The sequence below is a fragment of the Falco cherrug genome, unplaced genomic scaffold (genome assembly GCF_023634085.1).
Source record: "Falco cherrug isolate bFalChe1 unplaced genomic scaffold, bFalChe1.pri scaffold_32, whole genome shotgun sequence".
NCBI lineage: Eukaryota > Metazoa > Chordata > Aves > Falconiformes > Falconidae > Falco > Falco cherrug.
The window spans coordinates 254,996-270,338 of NW_026599478.1; positions in this window are offsets into that span (position 1 = coordinate 254,996).

Below are 15,343 nucleotides of genomic sequence, written 5' to 3' on the forward strand. Positions count from 1 at the left end.
TGGCTGGGACAAGCTGGGACGGGCTGTGGTGAGCTGGGACGGGCTCGGACAGGCTGTGGTGGGCTGGGACGGGCTTGGACGAGCTGTGGTGGGCTGGGACGGGCTGTGGTGGTCTGCGGTAGGCTGTGGTGGGCTGGGACGGGCTGTGGTGGGCTTGGACGGGCTTTGGTGGGCTGCAACGGGCTGTGGTGGGCTGGGACGGGCTGTGGTGGGCCGGGACAGGCCGTGGTGGGCTTTGGTGCACCGTGTTTGGCTGGGATGGGCCGTGGTGGGCTGTGGTGGGCTGTGGTGTGTTGGGACGAGCTGTGGTTAGCTGTGGTGGCCTGAAACGGGCTGGGATGGGCTGTGGTGGGCTGGGACGGGCTGGGACAGACTGTGGTGGGCTGGGACGGGCTGGGACAGACTGTGGTGGCCTGTGGTGGCCTGGGACAAGCTGGGACGGGCTGTAGTGGGCTGGGACGGGCTGTGGTGGGCTGTGATGGGCTGGGACGGGCTGTGGTGGGCTGGGACGGGCTGTGGTGGGCTGGGACGGGCTGTGGTGGGCCGGGACAGGCCGTGGTGGGCTTTGGTGCACCGTGTTTGGCTGGGATGGGCCGTGGTGGGCTGTGGTGGGCCGTGGTGTGTTGGGACGAGCTGTGGTTAGCTGTGGTGGCCTGAAACGGGCTGGGACGGGCTGTGGTGGGCTGGGACGGGCTGGGACAGACTGTGGTGGGCTGGGACGGGCTGGGACAGACTGTGGTGGCCTGTGGTGGCCTGGGACAAGCTGGGACGGGCTGTAGTGGGCTGGGACGGGCTGTGGTGGGCTGTGATGGGCTGTGGTGAGCTGGGACGTGCCGTGGTGGGCTGGGACGTGCCGTGGTGGGCTGAGACGTACTGTGGTGGGCTGTGGTGGGCTGTGGTGGGCTGTGGTGGGCTGTGGTGTGCTGTGCTTGGCTGGGACGGGCTGTGGTGGGCTGTGGTGGGCTGGGACGGGCCCTGGAGGGCTGTGGTGGGTTGTGGTGGGCTGGGACGGGCCGCGGTGTGCTGGGACGGGCCGCGGTGGGCTGGGACGGGCTGCGGTGGGCTGGGACGGGCAGTGGTGGGCTGGGACGGGCTGTGGTCGTCTGGAAAGGGGCTGTGGGTGGCTGGGAAGGGCCGTGGTGGGCTGGGACGGACTGTGGTGGGCTGTGGTGGGCCGTGATGGGCTGTGGTGAGCCGGGACGGGCTGGGCCGTGCTGGGACGGGTTGGCATGGGCTCTGACGGGCTGGGACAGGCTGTGGTGGGCTGGGAAGAGCTGTGTTGGGCTGAGTCGGGCTGTGGTGGGCTGGGACGGGCTGTGGTCTTGTGGAACGGGCTGTGGGGGGCTGGGACGGGCTGGGACGGACTGTGGTGGGCTGGGACGGGCTGTGGTGGGCTGGAACGGGCTGTGGTGCGCTGGGACGGGCCGCGGTGGGCTGAGGTGGGCCGTGGTGGGCTGCGACAGACCGTGGTTGGCCGGGACGGACCGCTGTGGGCCGGGACGGGCTGTGGTGGGCCGAGAAGGGCTGTGGTGGGGTGGGACGGGCTGTGGTAAGCCGGGACGGGCTGTGGTGGGCCGGGACGGGCTGTAGTGGGCTGACTCGGGCTGTGGTGAGCTGGGACGTGCTGGGACAGGCCGTGGTGGGCCGTGGTGGGCTGGGACGGGCCGTGGTGGGCTGGGACGGGCTGTGGTGGGCCGGGACGGGCCGTAGTGGGCAGGGACAAGTTGTGGTGAGCTGGGACGTGCTGGGACGGTCTGTAGTGGGCTGGTGTGGGCTGGGACGGGCTGTGGTGGGCTGGGACGGGCTGTGGTGGGCTGGGACGGGCTCTGGTGTGCTGGGACGGGCTGTTGTGGGCTGGGACGGGCTGTGGTCGTCTGGAAGGGGCTGTGGTCGTCTGGAAGGGGCTGTGGGGGGCTGGGAAGGGCCATGGGGGGCTGGGACGGACTGTGGTGGGCTGTGGTGGGCCGTGATGGGCTGTGGTGAGCCGGGACGGGCTGGGCTGTGCTGGGACGGGTTGGCATGGGCTCTGACGGGCTGGGACGGGCTGTGGTGGGTTGGGACGGGCTGTGGTCGTCTGGAACGGGCTGTGGGGGGCTGGAACGGGCTGTGGTGGGCTGGGACGGGCTGTGGTGGGCTGAGACGGGCTGTGGTGCGCTGGGACGGGCCGTGGTGGGCTGAGGTGGGCCGTGGTGGGCTGCGACGGACCGCTGTGGTGGGCCGGGAAGGGCTGTGGTGGGCCGGGACGGGCTGTGGTAAGCCGGGACGGGCTGTGGTGGGCCGGGACGGGCTGTAGTGGGCTGACTCGGGCTGTGGTGATCTGGGACGTGCTGGGACAGGCCGTGGTGGGCCGGGACGGGCCGTGGTGGGCTGGGACGGGCTGTGGTGGGCCGGGCCGGGCCGTAGTGGGCAGGGACAAGTTGTGGTGAGCTGGGACGTGCTGGGACGGTCTGTAGTGGGCTGGTGTGGGCTGGGACGTGCTGTGGTGGGCTGGGACGGGCCTTGGTGGGCTGGGACGGGCCTTGGTGGGCAGGGACGGGCCGTGGTGGGTGGGGACGGGCTGTGTTGAGCTGGGACGGACTCTGGTGAGTCTGGGACGGGCTGTTCTGATCTGGGACGGGCTGTGGTGGGCTGGGACGGACTCTGGTGACTCTGGGACGGGCTGTGCTGATCTGGGACGGGCTGTGGTGGGCTGGGACGGACTCTGGTGAGTCTGGGACGGGCTGTGGTGGGCTTGGACGGGCTGTGGTGGGTTGTGGTGAGCTGAGACGGGCTGGGACGGGCTGTGGTGGGCTGGGATGAGCTGTGGAGGGTTGGGACGGGCTGTGGAGGGTTGTGGAGGGCTGTGCTGGGCTTGGACAGGCTGTGGTGGGCTGAGATGGGCCGTGGTGGTCCGTGGTGGGCTGGGACGGGCCGTGGTGGGCTGGGATGAGCTGTGGAGGGTTGGGACGGGCTGTGGAGGGTTGTGGAGGGCTGTGCTGGGCTTGGACAGGCTGTGGTGGGCTGAGATGGGCCGTGGTGGTCCGTGGTGGGCTGGGACGGGCCGTGGTGGGCTAGGACGGGCTGTGGTGAACTGTGGTGGGCTGTGATGGGCCGTGGTGGGCTGGGATGGGCCGTGGTGGGCTGGGACGGGCCGGGGTGGGCTGGGGTGGGCCGTGGTGGGCTGGGACGGGCCGTGGTGAGCTGGGACAGGCTGTGGTGGGCTGTGGTGGACTGGGAAGGGCCGTGGTGGGCCGTGGTGTGCTCTGGTGGGCCATGGTGGACCGTGGTTGGCCGTGCTGGGCTAGGACGGGCTGGGACGGGCCGTGGTGGGCTGGGACAAGTTGTGGTGAGCTGGGACGTGCTGGGACGGTCTGTAGTGGGCTGGTGTGGGCTGGGACGTGCTGTGGTGGGCTGGGACGGGCCTTGGTGGGCTGGGACGGGCCATGGTGGGCAGGGACGGGCCGTGGTGGGTGGGGACGGGCTGTGTTGAGCTGGGACGGACTCTGGTGAGTCTGGGACGGGCTGTGCTGATCTGGGACGGGCTGTGGTGGGCTGGGACGGACTCTGGTGACTCTGGGACGGGCTGTGCTGATCTGGGACGGGCTGTGGTGGGCTGGGACGGACTCTGGTGAGTCTGGGACGGGCTGTGGTGGGCTTGGACGGGCTGTGGTGGGTTGTGGTGAGCTGAGACGGGCTGGGACGGGCTGTGGTGGGCTGGGATGAGCTGTGGAGGGTTGGGACGGGCTGTGGAGGGTTGTGGAGGGCTGTGCTGGGCTTGGACAGGCTGTGGTGGGCTGAGATGGGCCGTGGTGGTCCGTGGTGGGCTGGGACGGGCCGTGGTGGGCTGGGATGAGCTGTGGAGGGTTGGGACGGGCTGTGGAGGGTTGTGGAGGGCTGTGCTGGGCTTGGACAGGCTGTGGTGGGCTGAGATGGGCCGTGGTGGTCCGTGGTGGGCTGGGACGGGCCGTGGTGGGCTAGGACGGGCTGTGGTGAACTGTGGTGGGCTGTGATGGGCCGTGGTGGGCTGTGATGGGCCGTGGTGGGCTGGGACGGGCCGGGGTGGGCTGGGGTGGGCCGTGGTGGGCTGGGACGGGCCGTGGTGAGCTGGGACAGGCTGTGGTGGGCTGTGGTGGACTGGGAAGGGCCGTGGTGGGCCGTGGTGTGCTCTGGTGGGCCATGGTGGACCGTGGTTGGCCGTGCTGGGCTAGGACGGGCTGTGATGGGCCGTGGTGGGCTGGGACAGGCCGTGGTGGGCTGCGACGGGCCGTGGTGGGCTGGGACGGGCCGTGGTGGGCTGGGACGGGCTGTGGTGGGCTGTGGTGGACTGGGAAGGGCCGTGGTTGGCCGTGGTGTGCTCTGGTGGGCCATGGTGGACCGTGGTTGGCCGTGGTGGGCCGCGACAGGCCGTGGTTAGCCGTGGTGGGCTGAAACAGGCTGGGACGGGCTCTGGTGGGCTGGGACAGGCTCTGGTGGGCTGGGACGGGATGTGGTGGGTTGGGACGGGCTGGGACGGGCTGGGACGGGCAGTGGTGGGCTGGGACGGGCTGTGGTGGGCTGGGACGGGCTGTGGTGGGCTGGGACGGTCTGTGGTGGGCTGTGGTAAGCCGGGACGGGCTGTGGTGAGCTGAGACGGGCTGGGACGGGCTGTGGTTGGCTGGGACGGGCTGTGGTGGGCTGGGACGGGCTGTGGTGGGCTGTGGTGGGCTGGGACGGACTGTGGTGGGCTGTGGTGGTTTGGGACGGGCTGTGGTGGTCTGTGGTGGGCTGGGACGGGTTGTGGTGGGCTGGGACGGGCTGTGGTGAGCTGGGACGGGCTGTGGTGGGCCGGGACGGGCTGTGGTGGGCTGTGGTGGGCTGGGACGAGTTGTAGTGGGCCGGGACGGGCTGTGGTGGGCTGTGGTAAGGTGGGACGGGCTGTGGTGTGCTGGGATGGTCTGTGGTGGGCTGGGACGGGCTGTGGTGTGCTGGGACGGGCTGTGGTGGGCTAGGACGGGCTGGGGTGGGCTGGGACGGGCTGTGGTGTGCTGGGACGGGCTGTGGTGTGCTGGGACGGGCCGTGGTGGGCTGGGACGGGCTGTGGTGGGCTGGGACGTGCCGTAGTAGGCCGGGACGGGCCGTGGTGGGTTGTTATGAGCCGTGGTGGGCTGGGACGGGCTGTGGTGGGCTGTGGTGGACCGTGGTGGGCTGTGATGGGCTGTAGTAAGCTGGGACGGAATGTGGTAAGTTGGGACGGGCTTTCGTGGGCTGGGACGGTCTGTCGTGGGCTGGGACGACCTGGGACGGGCCGTTGTGACCAGGGACGGGCTCTGGTGGGCGGAGACGGGGTCTGGTGGTCTGGAACGGGCTGTGGTGGGCTGGGACGGGCTGTGGTGGGCTGCGGTGAGTAGGGACGGGCTGTGGTGGGCTGGGACAGGCTGTGGTGGGCCGTGGTGGGCTGGGACGGGCCGCGGTTGGCTGGGACGGGCCGCGGTGGGCTGGGACGGGCCGTGGTGGGCTGGGACGGGCTGGTACTTGCTGTGGTGGGCTGTTACGGGCTGTGGTGTGCTGTGAGAGCTGTGGTGGTCTGGGACGAGCTGGGACGGGCTGTGGTGGGCTGGGACGGGCTGTGGTGGGCTGGGACGGGCTGTGGTTGGTGGGACGGGCTGTGGTGGGCTGTGGTGGGCTGGGACAGGCTGTGGTGGGCCGTAGTGGGCTGTGGTGGGCTGGGACGGGCTGTGGTGGTCTGTGACAAGCTCTTGTGGGCTGTGGTGGGCTGGGACGAGCTGGGACGGGCCGTGGTGGGCTGGGGTGGGCTGGGACGGGCCGTGGTGGGCTGGGACGGGCCGTGGTGGGCTGGGATGGGTTGGGATAGGCTGCGGTGGGCCGTGGTGTGCTGTGGTTGGCCGTGGTGGGCTGGGATAGGCTGTGGTGAGCTGAGACGGGCTCTGGAGGTCTGTGGTGGGCTAGGACGGCTTGTGGTGGGCTGGGACAGGCTGTAGTTGGCTGAGAGGAGCAGGGACGGGGTGTGGTGGGCTGGGACGGGCTGTGGTGAGCTGGGACGGGCCGTGGTGGGCTGGGACGGGCTGTGGTGGGCTGTGGTGGACTGGGAAGGGCCGTGGTGGGCCGTGGTGTGCTCTGGTGGGCCATGGTGGACCGTGGTTGGCTGTGGTGGGCCGGGACAGGACGTGGTTAGCCGTGGTGGGCTGAAACAGGCTGGGACGGGCTCTGGTGGGCTGGGACGGGATGTGGTGGGCTGGGACGGGCCGTGGTGGGCTGGGACGGGCTGTGGTCGTCTGGGACGGGTTGTGGTGAGCTGAGACGGGCCGTGGTGGGCTGAGACGGGCCGTGGTGGGCTGGGACGGGCTGGTACTTGCTGTGGTGGGCTGTTACGGGCTGTGGTGTGCTGTGAGAGGCTGTGGTGGTCTGGGACGAGCTGGGACAGGCTGTGGTGGGCTGGGACGGGCTGTGGTGGGCTGGGACGGGCTGTGGTGGGCCGTAGTGGGCTGTGGTGGGCTGGGACGGGCTGTGGTGGTCTGTGACAAGCTCTTGTGGGCTGTGGTGGGCTGGGACGAGCTGTGGTGGGCTCTTGTGGGCTCTGGTGGGCTGGGACGGGCTGTCGTGGGCTGGGACGGGCCGTGGTGGGCTGGGACGGGCCGTGGTGGGCTGGGACGGGCCGTGGTGGGCTGGGATGGGTTGGGATAGGCTGCGGTGGGCCGTGGTGTGCTGTGGTGGGCCGTGGTGGGCTGGGACAAGCTGTGGTGAGCTGAGACGGACTCTGGAGGTCTGTGGTGGGCTAGGACGGCTTGTGGTGGGCTGGGACGGGCTGTGGTGGGCCGTGGTGGGCTGTGGTGGGCTTTTGTGGGCCGTGGTGGGCTGGGACGGGCTGTGGTGGGCTGGGACGGGCTGCGGTGGGTTGTGGAGAGTTGGGACGGGCTGTGGTGGGCTGCGACGGGCTGCGACGGGCTCTGGGGGTCTGGGACAGGCTTGGACGAGCTGGGACAGGCTGGGACAGGCTGTGGTGGGCTGATACGGGCTGTGGTGTGCTGGGACGGGCTCTGGTGGGCTGGGACATACTGTGGTGTGCTGGGACGGGCTGGGACGGGCTGTGGTGCTCTGTGGTGGGCTGGGACGTGCCGTGGTGGACCGTGGTGGGCTTGGATGGGCCGTGGTGGGCTTGGATGGGCCGTGGTGGGCTGTGGTCTGCCGTGGTGGGCTGTGGTCGGCTGTGGTGGGCTGTGGCGGGCTGTGGTGGGCTGGGACGGGCTGTGGTGGGCTGGGACGGGCTGCGGTGGGTTGTGGAGAGCTGGGACGGGCTGTGACGGGCTGTGGTGGGCTGCGACGGGCTCTGGGGGTCTGGGACAGGCTTGGACGAGCTGGGACAGGCTGGGACAGGCTGTGGTGGGCTGAGACGGGCTGGGAGGGGCTGAGATGGGATGTGGTGGTCTGGGACAGGCTGTAATGGGCTGGGATGGGCTGTGGTGCGCCTTGGTGGGCTGTGTTGGGCCCGGATGGGCCGTGGTGGGCCGTGGTGGGCTGGGACGGGCTGGGACGGGCTCTGGTGGTCTGGGACGGGCTGGGACGGGCTGTGGTGTGCTGGGACGGGCTGTGGTGTGCTGGGACGGGCTGTGGTGGGCTGGGACGGGCTGTGGTGGGCTGGGACAGGCCGCAGTGGGCTGGGATGGGCTGTGGTGGGCTAGGACGGGCTGTGGTGGGCTGGGACGGGCTCTGGTGGGCTGGGACGGGCTGTGGTGGGCTGGCACAGGCTCTGGTGGGCTGTGGTGGGCTGGGACAGGATATGGTGGGCTGGGACAGGCTGTGGTGGGCCGTGATTGGCTGTGGTGGGCCGTGTTTGGCTGTGGTGGGTTGTGGTGGACTGGGACGGGCCGTGGTGGGCTGTGGTGGGCTGGGACGGGCTGTGGTGGGCTGGACGGGCTGTGGTGGGCTGGGACGGGCTGGGACGGGCTGTGGTGGGCTGGAACGGACTGTGGTGGTCCTGGACGGGCTCTGGTGGGCCGTGGTGGGCTGGGATGGGCTGTGGTGAGCTGGGACGGGCTGGGACGGGCTGTGGTGGGCTGGGACTTGCTGTGGTGGGCTGTGGTTTGTCCATCAAACAGCTTCTCTGTTTTTCTGTCTCTCAGGCCAACAGTTTTACCGTCTCCTCGGTCTCTGCCCCCTCTTGGCTTCATCGTTTCATTATTAGAAAGAAAGGACAGAACCGGGCCAAAATAACTCAGCAGATGCCAAAGGTATGGGTGAGCTGGTTAGCTTAGCACCCCCGGCGTAGAAAAAGGTTTAGTCCAGATCACTCGTTACGAAAGAGAGAGGTGTATTCTAGCGTGGGTAAAACCAGGGGGAAATGACACAGATCTTTGCTGTTCAAGGGAACCCTCTCTTTTACTGCTGCAAACACTGCTCCTCCTATGCTATTGTCATGGGTTGAGCCCTTCCAAGGAAGCTTTATGTGGTGCTGTTTTGAGAACTGATGTAGTAGGATACCTGGAAATGGCGAGTGCAGCAAGGCTTCTCCCTGGGGAGTTAGACGGTATCTAGATAAAGGCTAAATGAGTAAACTTCTCCAAAGCCCTTGCAGAAACCGGGACGGCACCAGAGCCTTGGGCTCTAGGCACTGCCATATGGCCGAAATTGTTAAGTTTCTGACTTGTAAAATTGTGGGGATTTGCTCTGGGCTTTTTGGGAAGGAGCACATCTCTCAGTGGCAGGGATCGATGGTGTAGGCCTGACCAAAAGCATTGGCCTGGCTTGGATCTTGGCAAATTCTGAAGAGATTCATTGTCCTTCACCTCAAGGTTCACATCAAATTCACTGGAGGAGAGGATAACATCACTTTGGAAGGACCTACAGAAGATGTGCATGTGGCTCAGGAACCGATTGAAGCCATGCTCAAGGAACTGGTGAGCTGCAGTTACTAGTTCCAGTAAGAAACTGGGGGAAGAAGGGGCAACAGAGCAGAGGTGATGAGGTGTTTGTCACATCCATAGGATGTCTTGGCATGCTTAATCGAACTTGCAGGAGACAAATTGTGTGGCAGGTGGATGACACCCCTTGGTCATCCATAGCATCCTTGAAAAGTCAGCATTAATTTTTTTGGTGCGGAGAAGGAAGGATTCTCTTGGTTATAGCTGGAGAGGCATAGAAGTGAGTCTTTTCAATGTTTCATGAGCACAATGCTCTCTTCTCAAAGCAGAGGAATGCTTGTGCTCTGCTTAAGAGCAGAAGTGCTTGTAGCTGACCGCTGGTGAGTCAGTGCCAATACTGGCAGTAGGCAGTTACTTAGGGCACGAGACAGAAGCGGTGGCCTGTCCTACCTGGCCCTATATAATATAATATATAATAGTGGACATACATACATATATAGATATAGATATAAAAATATAATTCTTTTTAGATCCACGGGATGGATTACGCAATAATCAAGGCTGACCACCAATTCCACCGACACCTCATTGGCAAGAACGCAGCTAAACGGTAAGTGGAGTGCCTTTCTAGTCCTTCCCATGCTCACACTCTTCGTGTTTAGTAGATGGTATCAGGGGCTCTGTAGCTCACCCAGTGTGCTGTCTCCATCACGTTTCCTCTGCTTTCCTGGAGTGGTGGTGGTACAAGGAGAGAAATGGGCCGTCAGGCCTTGCGATGGCTTTAACGGGTGAAAGTACCTTGGGAGCCTGAACAGTAGTGGAATTACTTCTCTGTGCGAATGACATTTTAGCAGCCAGTTGTGGGTGGTGGAAATGTGCTTGGTGAGCTTCTCCCTGTAGAGGAATGAAGGCGGTGGGTTGATTAGCATTGATAACACGCAGCTGTGGCCTTGCCTCAGAGGCAGTGGGTTGATTGACACAGACGACGTGCAGGTGTAGCTGGTTCCCGCTAAGGGGTTAAATAGCCCTGTGGCTTGTGGGAGAGGGTGTCAGCTGGAGGAGGAGCAGTGTGGTCTGGCCTCTGGAGGAAGGCGCTACAGCACCGGCAGTAGAATATGGCCAACGCTAAAGCCTTGTTGCGGTCTGCTAGTTTGATAGCACTGCAACGTGACCCCAGCCAAGAGTTTGGGGTAGAAAGGAACGATTGTCCTCTGCTCTAAATGTGATACTGTTTGGGGAAGAAACACGCCTCGCTCTGACAAGGGAACAATGGGCTCTGTAGATGCCACGGTATTTACTTGGACAGGCTCTCGTGTGGCACAGGTCTGCTCTCAGTGAACTCCAGGGGGAAGAGGCAATTTCCCCTGGCTCAACCCTACCCCACTGAGCCCTTCCCAGAGGCGGCTTTACTTCTTCAACAGCCTCTGAGCAGTGATAATCAAGGTGCCTTGCTTCCAGGTCTTTGCCTAGCAGACGGCGTCACCACAGTCCTTGCCTCGAAGTGAACAGGATGAAGGATCTGTACAAGGTGTCTGTGCGCATTCCCCCGGACAACGAGAAGAGCAAGCCGATCAGAATGGAAGGAGACCCACAGGGGGTCCCACAGGCCAAGAAAGAGCTGCTGGAACTCGCTTCCCGTATGGTGAGTGGGTAGGACGTGATGTGTGGGAGACTGCAGGGTTTGCGCTCTCGTGTTCCCTTGTAACCTTCTGGTGCGAGTGTGTGCCCCTTGCCCACCGAGCACTTGGATCTCATGACAAGTGCAAGTTCCTCTTCACAAATGTCTTCCCCTGTTCCCTCGGGTAGCCTTTCTCTGTCAACGCAGAGTGAATTTGGTCTGGAGAAAAGAGGGACAGTGCTGGCAAGTAAACCGTCGGGCAGCAAACCGCTAAGTCAAAGTAGATGGCTCTCCGGCTGAACACTCAGTGTGCCCTCTGTTCCCGTCAGGAAAATGAACACGCTGCGGACCTAATCGTCGAGCAGAAATTCCACCGGACCATCATTGGGCAGAAGGCTGAGCGGGTCTGGGAAATCCGGGAGCAATTCCCAGAGGTAAGGCTTTGTAGGAGAGGAGGAATCCAGAGGGGTTCTTTCCTACATGGGTAGTAGGCCTGTCGTCACAGAAGTCGTAACTTTAGTGGCTCTGTAGCGCAAGTGTCTGAGAAGATAGTTCTTTTAGCCAGAGGCCGCTAACACGGTTCCCCGTTTCTGAATGGGAAAAGGGCATGAGTAGGATCCCCCCAACCTTTGCATGTGTCTGACACAAGGGTTCTTGCTTTTGCTTGAGCTAACTAGAAATGACCGCTCCTGCAGGTTATCATCGGCTTCCCAGACCCTGCACACAAGAGTGACATCGTCCAACTCCGAGGTCCCAAAAACGAGGTGGAGAAGTGCACCGAGTACATGCAAAAGACGGTGGCAGACCTGGTAAGGAGGTCTTCTGCCTGCTCTTCCCTCCTACGTGCCTGGATAACCCTGGGGCAAAGCAGAGCTCTACTGGCTTGGGTAGAGCTAAAACACCTCAAGAGGAGGGAGCTGTCGGCGCTGTTTTGGCTGAATGGAGGCAGGGGGATAGTACCTGTTATGGGAAGGCTATAGGGGAACGTCCTTGCCTTTGTTTAGTCTTACAAAAGTCCCTCGTATAGAGAACTTCCTTGGGTCTAAGCCTGTTTTCAAAAGCTCGTTTATCAGAGCTCCTGAAGTCGGGCCTCCCTTGCCACGACAGTGTAATCTTCAGTTCTCCCTTCCTTTCTCCCTTAGGTTGAAAACAGCTTTTCTATTTCTGTCCCCATCTGCAAACAGTTCCACAAGAACATCATAGCGAAAGGAGGTGCCAAAATCAAGAAGGTGAGATACTGTTCCTAACACAGGTGGGCCGGGACGGGCCGCGGTGGGCCGGGACGGGCCGCGGTGGGCTGGGACGGGCTGGGACAGGCTGTAACCGGCTGTGGTGGGCCGTGGTGGGCTGGGACGGGCCGTGGTGGGCTGGGACGGGCCGGTACTTGATGTGGTGGGCTGGGACGGGCTGTGGTGGTCTGGGACGAGCTGGGAAAAGCCGTGGGGGGCTGGGACGGGCCGTGGTGGGCCGTGGTGGGCTGGCACAGGCTGTGGTGAGCTGAGATGGGCTGTGGTGGGCTGTGTCGGGCTGGTACGAGCTGTGACGGGGTGGGACGTGCTGTGGTGGTCTGCGGTAGGCTGTGGTGTGCTGTAGTGGCCTGTGATGGGCTGGGTGGGGCTGTGGTGGGCTGGGACGGGCTGTAGTGGGCTGGGTCGGGCTGTGGTGGGTGGGGACAGGCTGTGGTGGGCTGGGATAAGCTGTGTTGGGCTGGGACGGGCTGTGTTAGGCTGGGATGGGCTGTGGAGGATTGGGACGGGCTATGGAGAGCTGTGGTGGGCTGGGACGGGCCGTGGTGGGCTGGGACGGGCCGTGGTGGGCTGGGACGGGCCGTGGTGGGCTGGGACGGGCCGTGGTGGGCTGGGACGGGCCGTGGTGGGCTGTGGTGGGCTGTGGTGGGTTCTGCTGAGCTTGAGACGGGCTATGGTGGGCTGGGACGGGCTGAGACGAGTTCTGGTGGTCTGGAACGATCTGGGACGGGCTGTGGTGGCCTGGGACGGGCTGTGGTGGGCGGGGACGGGCTGTGGTCGTCTGGAATGGTGTGTGGTGGGCTGGGACGGTCTGTAGTGGGCTTGGACGGGCTGCGGCAGGCTGCGACGGGCTGGGACGGGCTGTGGTGTGCTGGGACGGGCTATGCTGGTCTGTGGTGGGCGGGGACGGGCTGTGGTGGGCTCGGACGGGCTGTGGTGAGCTGGAACAGGCTGTGGTGGGTTGGGACAGGCTGGGACATGCTGGGACGGTGTGTGGTGGACTGGGATGGTCTGTGGTGTGCTGGGACGGGCTGTGGTGGGCAGGGATGGGCTGTGGTGGGGCGTGGTGAACCGTGGTGGGCTGTGGTGGGCCGTGGTGAGCCGTTTTGAGCCGGTATGGGAAGGGATGGGCTGTGGTGGGCCGTGGTGGGCTGGGACAGGTCATGGTGGTCTGAGATGGCCTGTGGTGAACTGTGGTGGGCTGTGGTGGGCCGTGGTGAGCTGGTATGGGCCGTGGTGGGCTGTGGTGGGCCGTGGTGGTTAGGGACGGGCTGTGGTGGGTTCTGGTGAGCTTGAGACGGGCTGTGGTGGGCTGGGACGGGCTGGGACGGGCTCTGGTGGTCTGGGACGGGCTGGGACGGGCTGTGGTGTGCTGGGACGGGCTGTGGTGTGCTGGGACGGGCTGTGGTGTGCTGGGACGGGCTGTGGTGTGCTGGGACGGGCTGTGGTGGGCTGGGACGGGCTGTGGTGGGCTGGGACGGGCTGTGGTGGGCTGGGACGGGCTGTGGTGGGCTGGGACGGGCTGGGACGTGCTGGGACGGGCTGGGACGTGCTGGGACGGGCTGTGGTGGGCTGGGACGGGCTGTGGTGTGCTGGGACGGGCTGTGGTGGGCTGGGACGGGCTGTGGTTGGCTGTGGTGGTCTGGGACGGACTGTGGTGGGCTGTGGTGGGTTCTGCTGAGCTTGAGACGGGCTGTGGTGGGCTGGGACGGGCCGTGGTGAACCGTGGTGGGCTGTGGTGGGCCGTGGTGAGCCGTTTTGAGCCGGTATGGGAAGGGATGGGCTGTGGTGGGCCGTGGTGGGCTGGGACAGGTCATGGTGGTCTGAGATGGCCCGTGGTGAACTGTGGTGGGCTGTGGTGGGCCGTGGTGAGCTGGTATGGGCCGTGGTGGGCTGTGGTGGGCCGTTTTAAGCCGGTATGGGAAGGGATGGGCTGTGGTGGGCCGTGGTGGGCTGGGACAGGTCATGGTGGTCTGAGATGGCCCGTGGTGAACTGTGGTGGGCCGTGGTGGGCTGGGATGGGCCGTGGTGGGCCGTAGTGGTCTGGGACAGGCTGTGGTGGGCTGTGGTGGGTTCTGGTGAGCTTGAGACGGGCTGTGGTGGGCTGGGACGGGCTGTGGTGGGCGGGCATGGGCTGTGGTGGACGGGGAAAGGCTGTGGTGGGCTGGGACGGGCTTTGGCAAGCTGTAACGGGCTGTGGTGGGCGGGGACGGGCTGTGGTGGACTGGGACGGGCTGTGGTCGACGGGGACGGGCAGGGACGGGCTGTGGTGGGCGGGGACGGGCTGTGGTGGGCTGTGGTCGGCTGGAACGGGCTGTGGTGATCTGGGACGGGCTGTGGTGATCTGGGACGGGCTGTGGTAAGCTGTAACGGTCTGTGGTGAGCTGGGACTGGCTGTGGTTAGCTGGGACGGGCTGGGATTAGCTGGGATTGGCTGGGACAGGCTGGGATGGGCTGTGGTGGGCTGGGACGGGCTGTGGTGGGCCGTGGTGGGCGGGGACGGGCCGTGGTGAATTGTGGTGCGCCGTGGTTGGCCGTTTTGGGCCGGGATGGGAAGGGGTGGGCTGTGGTGGGCCGTGGCGGTCTGGTACGGGCTCTGGTGGGCTGTGGTGGGTTCTGGTGAGCTTGAGACGGGCTGTGGTGGGCTGGGACAGGCTGGGACGAGCTCTGGTGGTTTGGGACAGGCTGTGGTGGGCTCGGACGGGCTGGGACGGGCTGTGGTGGGCCGTGGTGGGCTGGGACGGGCCGTGGTGGGCTGGGACGTGCTGGGATGGACTGGGACGGGCTGTGGTGGGCTGGAACGGGCTGTGGTGAGCTGGGACGGGCTGTGGTGGGGCGTGGTGGGCTGGGACGGGCCGTGGTGAACTGTGGTGGGCTGTGGTGGGCCGTGGTGGGCCATTTTGAGCCGGTATGGGAAGGGATGGTCTATGTTGGGCTGTGGTGGGCTGGCACAGGTCATGGTGGGCTGAGACGGCCCGTGGTGAACTGTGGTGGGCTGTGGTGGGCTAGGACAGGCCGTGGTGGGCTGTGGTGGGCCGTGGTGGTCTGGGACAGGCTGTGGTGGGCTTTGGTGGGTTCTTGTGAGCTTGAGATGGGCTGTGGTGGGCTGGGACGGGCTCTGGTGTTCTGGAACGAGCTGTGATGTGCTGCAATGGGCTGTGGTGGGCTGGGACGGGCTGTGGTGGGCTGGGACGGGCTGGGACGGGCTGTGGTGGGCTGTGGTGGGCTGGGACGGGCTGTGGTGGGCTGGGACGGGCTGTGGTGGGCTGGGACGGGCTGTGGTGGGCTGGGACGAGCTGTCGTGTGCTGGGACGGGCTGGGACGGGCTGGGACGAGTTGTAGTGTGCTGGGACGGCCTGGGGTAGGCGGGGACGAGCTGTGGTGGTCTGGGACAGGCTGTGGTGTGCTGGGATGTGCTGGGACGGGCTGTGGTGGGCGGGGACGGGCCGTGGTGGGCTATGGTGGGCCGTGGTGGGCTGGGACGGGCCCTGGTGGGCTGGGACGGGCCGTGGTGGGCTGGGACGGGCCGTGGTGGACTGGGACGGGCCGTGGTGGGCTATGGTGGGCCGTGGCGGGCGGGGATGGGCTGTGGTGGGCGGGGACGGGCTGTGGTGGGCGGTAACGGGCTGTGGAGGCCTGGGACG